The sequence below is a fragment of the Fukomys damarensis genome, unplaced genomic scaffold (assembly GCF_012274545.1).
Source record: "Fukomys damarensis isolate Sample0158 unplaced genomic scaffold, DMR_v1.0_HiC HiC_scaffold_9, whole genome shotgun sequence".
Lineage (NCBI taxonomy): Eukaryota > Metazoa > Chordata > Mammalia > Rodentia > Bathyergidae > Fukomys > Fukomys damarensis.
The window spans coordinates 22,506,913-22,515,964 of NW_022900921.1; the positions used below are offsets into that span (position 1 = coordinate 22,506,913).

Here is a 9,052-nt window from a genome sequence, read left to right on the forward strand (position 1 = left end):
TTTTTTTTTTTTTTTTTTTTTTTTTTTTTTTTTTTAAGTAAGTGCAAGGAGCACATTGTAGATTAACTAAGTAGAATGTGGTAAAGGCATAAACCAGTAATGGTCGTTTCTTACTATTTTGTAAGTGGTATATATAATTGTATTGCTTGATTCTCTGTAGAACTTTGCACTAGCATCTCTACATACGAGAGGGATGTGACACTATGACTTTGAGAGGGAACAGGAAATTTGCTTTCGGCTCCATCACAATCAGTGATGGAAACATTGCTTGTGGTACCCGCTGTCCTGCTGATGTTGGTTCTATTGTTTTGTGCGCCGTGTGCTGTGAAAGGAATCCCACGCGGTCTTATGTAATAAGATCCCACTGTTAGCCAGGCCAGGCAGCCTCTCTGGCCTACTCCCCACCTCCTCCCATCTGCATCTATGTGATCCTCTTTGGTAGGATTCTACCTTCAGCAGAGCCGAACTATCCGAAGTGCCCTATGGTGCCTGTCACGTTTCTTACGCTGTGGCTTCTTGGAATGTGCTTTCTACTTTGTCCAGGGGCAAATCTCAGATCACCCTCAAGACCCATAGAATTGTCGCCACTTGAGAAACCTTCCCGACCTGGAGTGTGGCTGACTTCTCCCTCCATGGTGTCTCTTCTGCACAGTGTACTGCTGCATCCGGGCCTCTGCTCTCCCTGCCTGTGTCTGTGTCTCTGGGCTCCAAGCTCCTTGGGGTCAGAGTCCCCATCGTACTCCTCTCCTCACACAGCATCTATAACACAGCATTTGCCAAATGTCCGCATCTCTCACCTACGTTCCTGAGGTTTTAACAACACGGAGCAGTGCACTTACCTTGGATATCAGCGTGCAGCTCGCCCAAATGGCCAGTACCTGGGGACTTTGCTTCCCCTGGGTTGGCAGTTGGACCTTCCTGGGTGCCAGGCTTCTCCCCAGACTTCCATTCATGTGCACTGGAGACCAGTAGCAGGTCTTTCAAATCATCCAGAAGAGCGTCCACTTCCTGCTGGCTGAGGTTCTGGGTCCTGCCCATGATTCTTTATGGGATTTGTGGGTCACTACCAGGTGCAAGCTGGATGGACATCAACAACCCTACCCCCAGCACAGCCCCTTTCCTGAAATCAGATCAATCCATCATGATCAGGGAGCGGCGAGAGGAAGGGGTTGATTATAACCAACCCGTGTTTGATCAGCCCAGACCTGAAGGTGGTAGCAACAGTCTGAAGAGTTGTTTCTCAGATTCTCTAGATGGTTCCAGGAGACAAACTACGGAAAATGTCACCACCACCTTATTTATTTAGACCTGCTTGTTTTCTGCTGTATGACTTCTGGTGGCCTCCTGTAAAAAGTAGAAGGGGATCAAGAACTAATATTTACCGAGCACCTACTATGTGCTAATCCTGAGCCAGACATTTTAGATATTTTAGGGTGAATTTGCCTGCACCACAGGACATTCCCCTAAAAACCAACAAGTCTTACTGCAGACCACATATCGCCTGATGGTTAAGAGGGCCAGCTTGGTACCAACTCTGCCTCTTACCTCTGGAATCTTGGGCAAGTGACTTAGCCTCTCTGTGTGTCAGTTCCCTCGTCTGTAAAATGGGAATGTCGTGCTGCTGCGCTACACTCCAGATCCTCTTCTGGAGGCCCTGCCTCATCACTTCCAGGCTCAGAGTGGGAGGCAATGGTACTCACGTGACCACCCTACTCCATCCCAGGGAGAAGCAAGCCAGGATGGCTGCTGCCGGGGCCACAAAGCCTCCAGGCCCAGAATGAGCATGGACAGGTTATAGCTCCAGCCCACACTGCCCGACACTGCCCCCTTCTGGTGAGCTGCTTTGGCTTGTTGGAGTTTTCTCCTGCCTGCCTGGCTGAGGGTTACTCTGCACTGCACCACAGCTGCTGCCCTGTCTACCCAGCAGGAAGCCTGCTTTCCTTCCCTCCTCCACTCTCCCCCTTTATCATTCCCAGCTTTCCTGCCCGGCAAACCTCTGGCACACTGACTCCCATCATGGCAACATTCTTGCAGGATGCATCCATAGCATAGCACAGGAAGCAGCGTTAGTCCCTACTTCATTCATACAGCTGCGAGCCGCACACCTGCTCCAAACACAGACTGAGCAGAGCCAAAGTGCTAGAGCTACAACTGTCGCCCCCAGTGGCAGATCTGTGGGCTGGCAGAGACCTAACAAAAGTCCAGCCTTAGCAGGGCCATTTCTCAATCCCTACCAGCCGGTTTCAGCAAGGCTACCAAAATCACCTCCCCCAAACTCAAATGTTTGCAACAGTCCAAGGACTGGTTCAAGGATTAGCTCCCACCTTGGCTCAAAGAAATGCTGAGACCACTGCGAACCCCGAGTCTGGTCTGGCTGTCCTCGCTGGGGTGTGGGGTCCTCTCCAGTGGGTGATGGGGTCGATGAGGCTACTGTCCAAGGTTCCTCCGAATTGCAGCATTCTAAGGCAAAGATCTTGTCAGCCTCCGTCTGTGGCCTCGGATGCAGCCAGCCACCTTCCCTCCCCGAGTTGTGTCTTTCCTTGCCACCCACTCCATTCTGTTCTGGGTATGGAAAGGCCACAGGCCAGAGGGGACTGGGCTCATCTAAGGATGACAGTCCACAGACTGAGGAGCAGGGGCGGGAAGGAGGGTTGTAGCGGGAGGAGTAAGCCATTCCCACCTGCTGGGGTCTTGTGGTGTCTCTGCCAAGCACCTGGGAAAGCATCTGAATTCTGATGGAGGGCGGGCGCTCCTTCCCATCCCTCTGTTCTCCTCCACATTCAGCATCCCTGATCCATGGGGAGGCTCGGATTGGACTTGACACAAAAGTTTCCTTCCCGGTGGTATTTTCTGACATTGTCGCTCCTGCATGGAGCTGCCGAAGAGAGGGGCTTTATCTTCACTTCCCCTGAAACTCTCTGCTCCCTAGATATGATTTCCCTGCATAGGGACAGCTGGCTCCGGGTAACGGTGCTGTTTCAGCAACCCAACTCCTCTCATTATGTCTGAGAGGACATCTGCCTTGGATTACCTGCCCAGGTGGCCTACCTGCCCAGGTGGCCTACCCTGCATGCCTTCCAGGACCCTCGCCTGTCACCCCATCACCTCTAGCTGAAAGCACCCATGGCAACAGCATCCCTCACCTGTGACTTGGGCCATCTCTCTGCCTCCTGGCTCCCATCTTCCCAGCTTCTACCACTGAAGGCTCTTGTCCTTCCATGACTGTGCAACTGCTAGTCATGAAAATGGCAGTGTGGATTATTTCTGAAAATGTTTAACTCCCAGAAAATCTAAGAAAGTTCTAGTTGGTCTTTTCTGGTAAAAATACCTTTTAATGAAAGGAAGTTTCTGTTGAGTGATAAATGTGATATAAGCAGCCTTGAATCTTGCTTTATTGTGGCCACAGGAGATGATCATGTGCCAATACTCAGCTCACAAGAGGGACTGATTGAAGGGAGACCCATCGTCTGCGTGTCAGCAATGTGACTGGAATGTTTGTGGGGCAGTTTGGGATGCTGGAGATGAAGAACTTGAACTTGGATTTAGTCTTTATAGATTACCACACTATTTCTTACGGTGGCTCTTAGAATATGCCCAAACAAGGATACAGTGAATAGCTCTTTGGCACAAGTCCCCTTCTATTTAGGCCATGACTTACAGGCACTAGAATAGGGGAAGTGAATGAGGACATAATGGGCTTTTCAGACTGACCTGGTGTTGAACTCTGACTCATTGTGTACCAGCTGAGACGTGGGGAAGGTGCTCACCTCCCTTAACCTGCCTCCTCCTGGGCTGTGAAGTGAAAATAGACACTTGACTTCCTGGGTTCTCAGGAAGGTTAATGAAGAAACAGGGTGAACACCAAGGAGGCAGGCTGATACCCAGCAGCCTCCAAGAAACATGCTTCCTGCCACCTCCCATCACTCTGTCTCTCATCCTGGAAACGGGGTGCTGCCTACCCCCTTTTTTGCCCAGATCCCAGATGGCTTCTAGGCAGACCCACAGGATTAAAGGCCTCGGTGACAACTGAGGGCTATGGAGTCCTTTCCCTCTTGAAAGCTCTGTCCCCTTCCTCTATGTGTATATTGACCCATCTAACCTTCCCTACAGCCTCAAGGGAGGAAGAACTTTATGAACCCTTACCTTGGAAAAGGTGAAATCAAAGCAAAGAGAGGTGAAAGCACCTGCTCCAAGTCTGCAATGGAGTGAGCTGGCTCGTGGTACAGCCAGCACTGGGACCCTGCCCTCTGCCATTCTGCCCCGAGCCGTGGGACAGTAGGGATCACACCTCCAAACTCTTATTCTGCACAGAAGTAGCCATGCAGAGCAGAGGAGGGAAGTCTCACAGGATCTGGAAAAAGTGGAAGCTGGCTGTCTCTGAGAGCCAGAGAGAGACTAGAACTGGGGCAACTTAGCAGAGAACTGTCCCACAAGAAGCTGTTCTTTTAGAATAGTTTGGTGCTGAATGGAAGGGTCAAAGACTCAAATAATTGCTTGCATTTGTTGTGCATCTTCACGGGCACCCTCTGAAGTAAGCCTCCCAACAACTTCAGAGGAGGTGTTAACTCCCATTACCAACTAGGAGATGGAGGCTCATTGGGGCAAAGGGGTTGGATCCCACAAGGTCACATGGCTACCCGTAGCAGGGTTGGGCAACCCCAGGTCTGTTCTGTTCTGCACCTGCTCTGCCAAGCGAGAATAGGCTACTTGCCCCAGGACCCATCCCCATGTGCCCACCTCACCTCCTTCATTCCAGCCCCACCCAGCCAGCCACCACAAGGTCACCATCCTGACCTCAAGGAGCAGGCTCACCCAGGGGCCAGACTGCTCCTGGGAATTCCTTCCAGAGGAGTGTGGGATGAGGGAGCCAGACAGACAGCTGTGGGGGTCAGATTCACAAACAGATCATTGCCAGGAGAAAGCCACAGGGCTCACTCAAGTCCGACCTCAACTAATAGGAATCTGATACAGCCAGATGCGGTCATAACTGTGCCCCAGGGGCCCTCAGGGGCTGGCAGGGACCCTTCATGACAGCTGCTGCAGAACAACAGCTATTCTTGCTGGATGATGGGCCCTCCCGAAGACCTTTGGGGCCAAGGGACGCCATATCCTGGTTGAAAGTGTGCTCAAGTGGGGCTAAGTCAGGGAACCATAGAGGAAGACAGGGCAGGCAGCCCTGGACAGGTGAGAGGCTAATATTCCACATGGAGAGACTGGAAGCCACTGTCATTCTAGGAACCACAGCTGGAACACATCCAAACACTCACCACACACATACTCCAAGCAAAAAAAGGCGGTTCCCAGAGTCCCAGTGGCCTGGATGAAGGCCCAGAAAATAACCCCTATACAGTTAAAAGAGGACGCAAAAGCTTAGCAGCCTGAGACTGCAGTGGGTGAGGCACTGGCTCAGCTTCTCCCAGTTCCCAGGAAATGAATAAAAGGTTCACTCAGCTCGGTAGGAGGCTCTGCACTGGCGGCTGCCTCTGACCTCGGCCATTCTGAACTCTCACTCAGTCACCCAGCCTGGCAGGCAGCCACAGGGCTCAGCTGCTGACTGGCAGCCAAAAAAAGGTCTGGTTTCTCTGAAGAAAAAGAAAACCAACTCACCTAATATCCCAAGGCATTTGGGTCAGGGGGGATTAGGGGAAGCATCTCCCAGAAAGCAGAGATCTGGATTGGGTGAGCCAAACTACTGCACCAGAACTCCCTCTGTACTGAGGGTGCTGCCTCTTCTCAGTTCCCCTGTAGTAACATGGCCTCCCACCTGGGGACCTGGGTCACCACCCCACTAGCCTCCTATCAATACCTAGGGCTCTTTCTCCACCTCCCTCCCTCTGCTTCAAACCTGGTGGGTGGGTGGGATTTTTATTCCTCCCTCCTCTGCCCCACTGGATCTCCTGGACCTATCAACAGGGGACACACTTCTCAGGGTCACACAAAGAACAACTTTCCCTCTCTATGTAGAATGTATTGTCACCTGCCACCTCTGTGACCTTGGACAGGATGTGAACTTCTCTGAGCTGCAGCTTCCTCCTCTATCATAATAGAAGAGGAGTAATAATACTGCTATTGAAAGATTCTGATGACTATCCAGAATCCATACAGGAAAATTCAGAGGCAGAAAGCACATTAGTGGTTGCCAAGCACTAGGGTTGGGGGATGGAAATGATTGCTAATGGATATGGGGTTTCTGTTCTAGAACTGGATAGTGGTGATGGCTGCACAGTTTGGCAAATGAACTTAATGCGACTTTTAAAAGTACACTTCAAAGTGATCGCAATGGTAAATCTTAGGTTATGTATATTTTATCACAATAATAAAGGGTTATTATGAGAACAAATGAATTGAGATTTGTAGAACTGTTGCTCATAGAGCCTGGTGTGATGTGGAAAATCCTCATCAGATTTTAATGTCCTTCCCTTCCTCAGATCATCACATTGAACTGGAGAAAACATGTCCCCTGCCATGTCTACCCTGGGTAAATTACTTTTCCATTTAGATCACTGCTCTGAGACACAGGTATTTTCCCACTCAGTGAATCCATGCATTCTTTATAAAGCAAAGCTCTTGTTATTAACCAGGGAGAGCATCAGATGTTGCCACCTCTGTTCTGCTATTCTCCTCCTGTCTCCCTGTGTCACTGGCCAGGTCCAGAATGGCCATATCCTGTGTCCTGCCAGAATGGGAAAAAGGAATGCCTCAGATCCAGGCTAGGGACTTCTTTTAGTATCGTCTCACTGTCTCTAAAAATACTATTATCCTAAAATAAAACTGATCATTGTTGGGAATCATTTTTTCAAGAGTCATTTCTGCCCATCTTGGGGAGCAGAGACACTGTTTTGGTTACATAATACTTTTTTTATGAAGACATTTGCTTTATTTTTAATTACTTTTTATTTTATGAAAAAAATAAAAATGTCATAATCAAATAATAAGAGAATAACAATAGTTATTACACTGTATATTGTTATCTTCAAAGTAATTACTCAGAGGGCCAGGGATTTAGCTCAGTCAAAAACCAGAGTAGTTACTCAGAGTATAAGACATAAAGCAAAAAGATTCTTACAATAAAAGAAACAAAAAGATAGTAACACTAATCTTTCTTTTCACCTAAGATACATATTAACTTTTCATGCATGTCTGTAGAGCAAACAGCCTGGGTGGAGACACATGGTGTCTTTCTCCAAAGCAAAGAGCAGGTGGGATAAGTGCCTTATAAAACATTCAGCTTCCCTGAGTTCAGGGTGCCTGCCATGTAATGCAACCCACAGTGTGCAGGGGTGACTGTTGGCTCTCTTTGAGCTCCTCTGTGGAAATAAGGGATTACAAAACTGGCACAAATAGCAAGCCTCAATTAGTGCTATTACTTGCTTTCCTCCTCCACTAGGCTCTAAGCTTCTTGAAAGTCAGCAACATGTTTTTGTTTATGTTTTTATTTCATAGAACAGCTATTAAACATTATTTCCTGGATGAATTCATGAGTGGATGGACGGATGGATGGAGAGTCTTCTTTTGTGTCATCCTGGCAGTCTTATCTGCCCCTGCCCCTCCCATTCTTATGGCTTTCTTAGCTCCTGACACCACACCCAATATTTGAACCATTTACCCTCCTAGCTACTTGCCTCTTCAAACCATCTGACATAATAAGACTTGAATATGATATCTTGGGGCCTTGGATTTACATGTTTGGGAGATCCTGGATCCTTGCCCTGATCTGGACATTTCTCTCTCTTGTCCTCCCAGCTCTATCCTATATTCAGCTCCATTCCCATCCTTATGACCTTGTGGTAACTTTCAGGCCTAAGATACCCAACAAGATATTGACCCAGGGTACAAAATCACACATTGTTGGTCACCTTTGAACTAGCCCTATTAAGATGTTTGTTTTACATATTTATGCCTGTTAGGATGAGAAGGTATCAGTGTCTGTCACATAATTGTTTGGCTAATATTTATTTAAATAATAGATGAACAAGCCTACAAGCCATAAATTATTGCCTCTTTTTTCCTTCTTTACTAGGGATTGAACTCAGGGCCCTCACACCGAGCTACATTCTCAGCCTTTTCTTTTGTTTTTATTTCAAGACAGGGTCTTGCTAAGTCACTAAGTTGCCCAAGCTAGGCTCAAACTTGCAATCCTCCCATCTCAACCTCAGAGTGTTGGGTTTACAGATGTGTACCACCATGCCTTGTGGCCTTCCATATTATTAAAGTTAGCCTCCTGGGTAATACAACTCAAACATACAACCAAGAGAAGAGAAACCTTCAATATCACTGCGCATTCCTTTTGACTCAGTATTCATGGGGCACACACATTCTACAGAATGGAAAAACATTGGCATGTGAAGCAATACACATCTGTCACTGAGGTAAGGACACAGCCTCTGTGTACAGCTTCCTTGCACACCATATACAATGTAGAGGATGATTACAAAAGTGTTCCTGGTCTACCTGCATTTTCAGTTGCAAACAGCTACTCACCTTTTCCATAGTAATGCAGAAAGACTGGCCAATTGGCCTCTTGCCAAGGGAAGCTGGCAGTGAATAGCTACTTAATGTACAGGCTTTGGGGGCATTTTCACACAGCTGAGAGAATCATTCAGCGGTAAACTGAAATGCCAAATCTATAGCTCAAGGATTCCAGATCCTTCAGTCACAGAAACACTATAATCTGCATGGTATCCACTTTCCTCACCTCAGTTCTGATCTTGATCTGAGAAGATCAAGTCTATTTTTTCTCCCCTAAATAGTAACATTTAATTGGATATTGTCTTCCATTAGATATCGATATTAGGCCTATAGCAGGGTGCTTGGTTAGTACTTATTTAATGAATAAATATTCAACCAGGCATGTGTTCATTTGTTTATACTTTATTGCACTATGGATCTCTGTCAATCTTCAAGAATTCATATATTAAGAAGCTGGGTGTGGTGGCACACGCCTGTAATCCCAGAACTCGGGAGACTGAGGCAGGAGGATCACTGTGAGTTCCAGGCCAGCCTGGGCTGCATAGTGAGTTCCAGGTCAGTCTCAACTACATAGAGACCCTGC

The 9,052-nt window shown here is 47.8% G+C and overlaps 2 protein-coding genes across 8 annotated transcripts in view; one reads left to right on the forward strand and one right to left on the reverse strand.

Moving 5' to 3' along the window:
- The window catches only part of LOC104860873, a 100,431-nt gene that overhangs the window by 3,976 nt on the left and 87,403 nt on the right, over window positions 1-9,052 (reverse strand). For 2 of the 7 annotated variants that reach the window (XR_004516409.1, XR_004516410.1), the window contains exons 7-13: window positions 4,144-5,582; window positions 3,712-3,792; window positions 3,144-3,233; window positions 2,681-2,875; window positions 2,325-2,460; window positions 840-1,344; window positions 607-759 (exon numbers count right to left, since the gene is read on the reverse strand). The gene's annotated coding sequence lies outside the window, so the exon portion shown is untranslated. The other 5 variants (XR_004516412.1, XR_779829.3, XR_004516413.1 and 2 more) reach the window with 5 other exon arrangements.
- The window catches only part of Gabrp (gamma-aminobutyric acid type A receptor subunit pi), a 64,570-nt gene that overhangs the window by 3,420 nt on the left and 52,098 nt on the right, over window positions 1-9,052 (forward strand). The gene's annotated exons all lie outside the window — the stretch shown is intronic.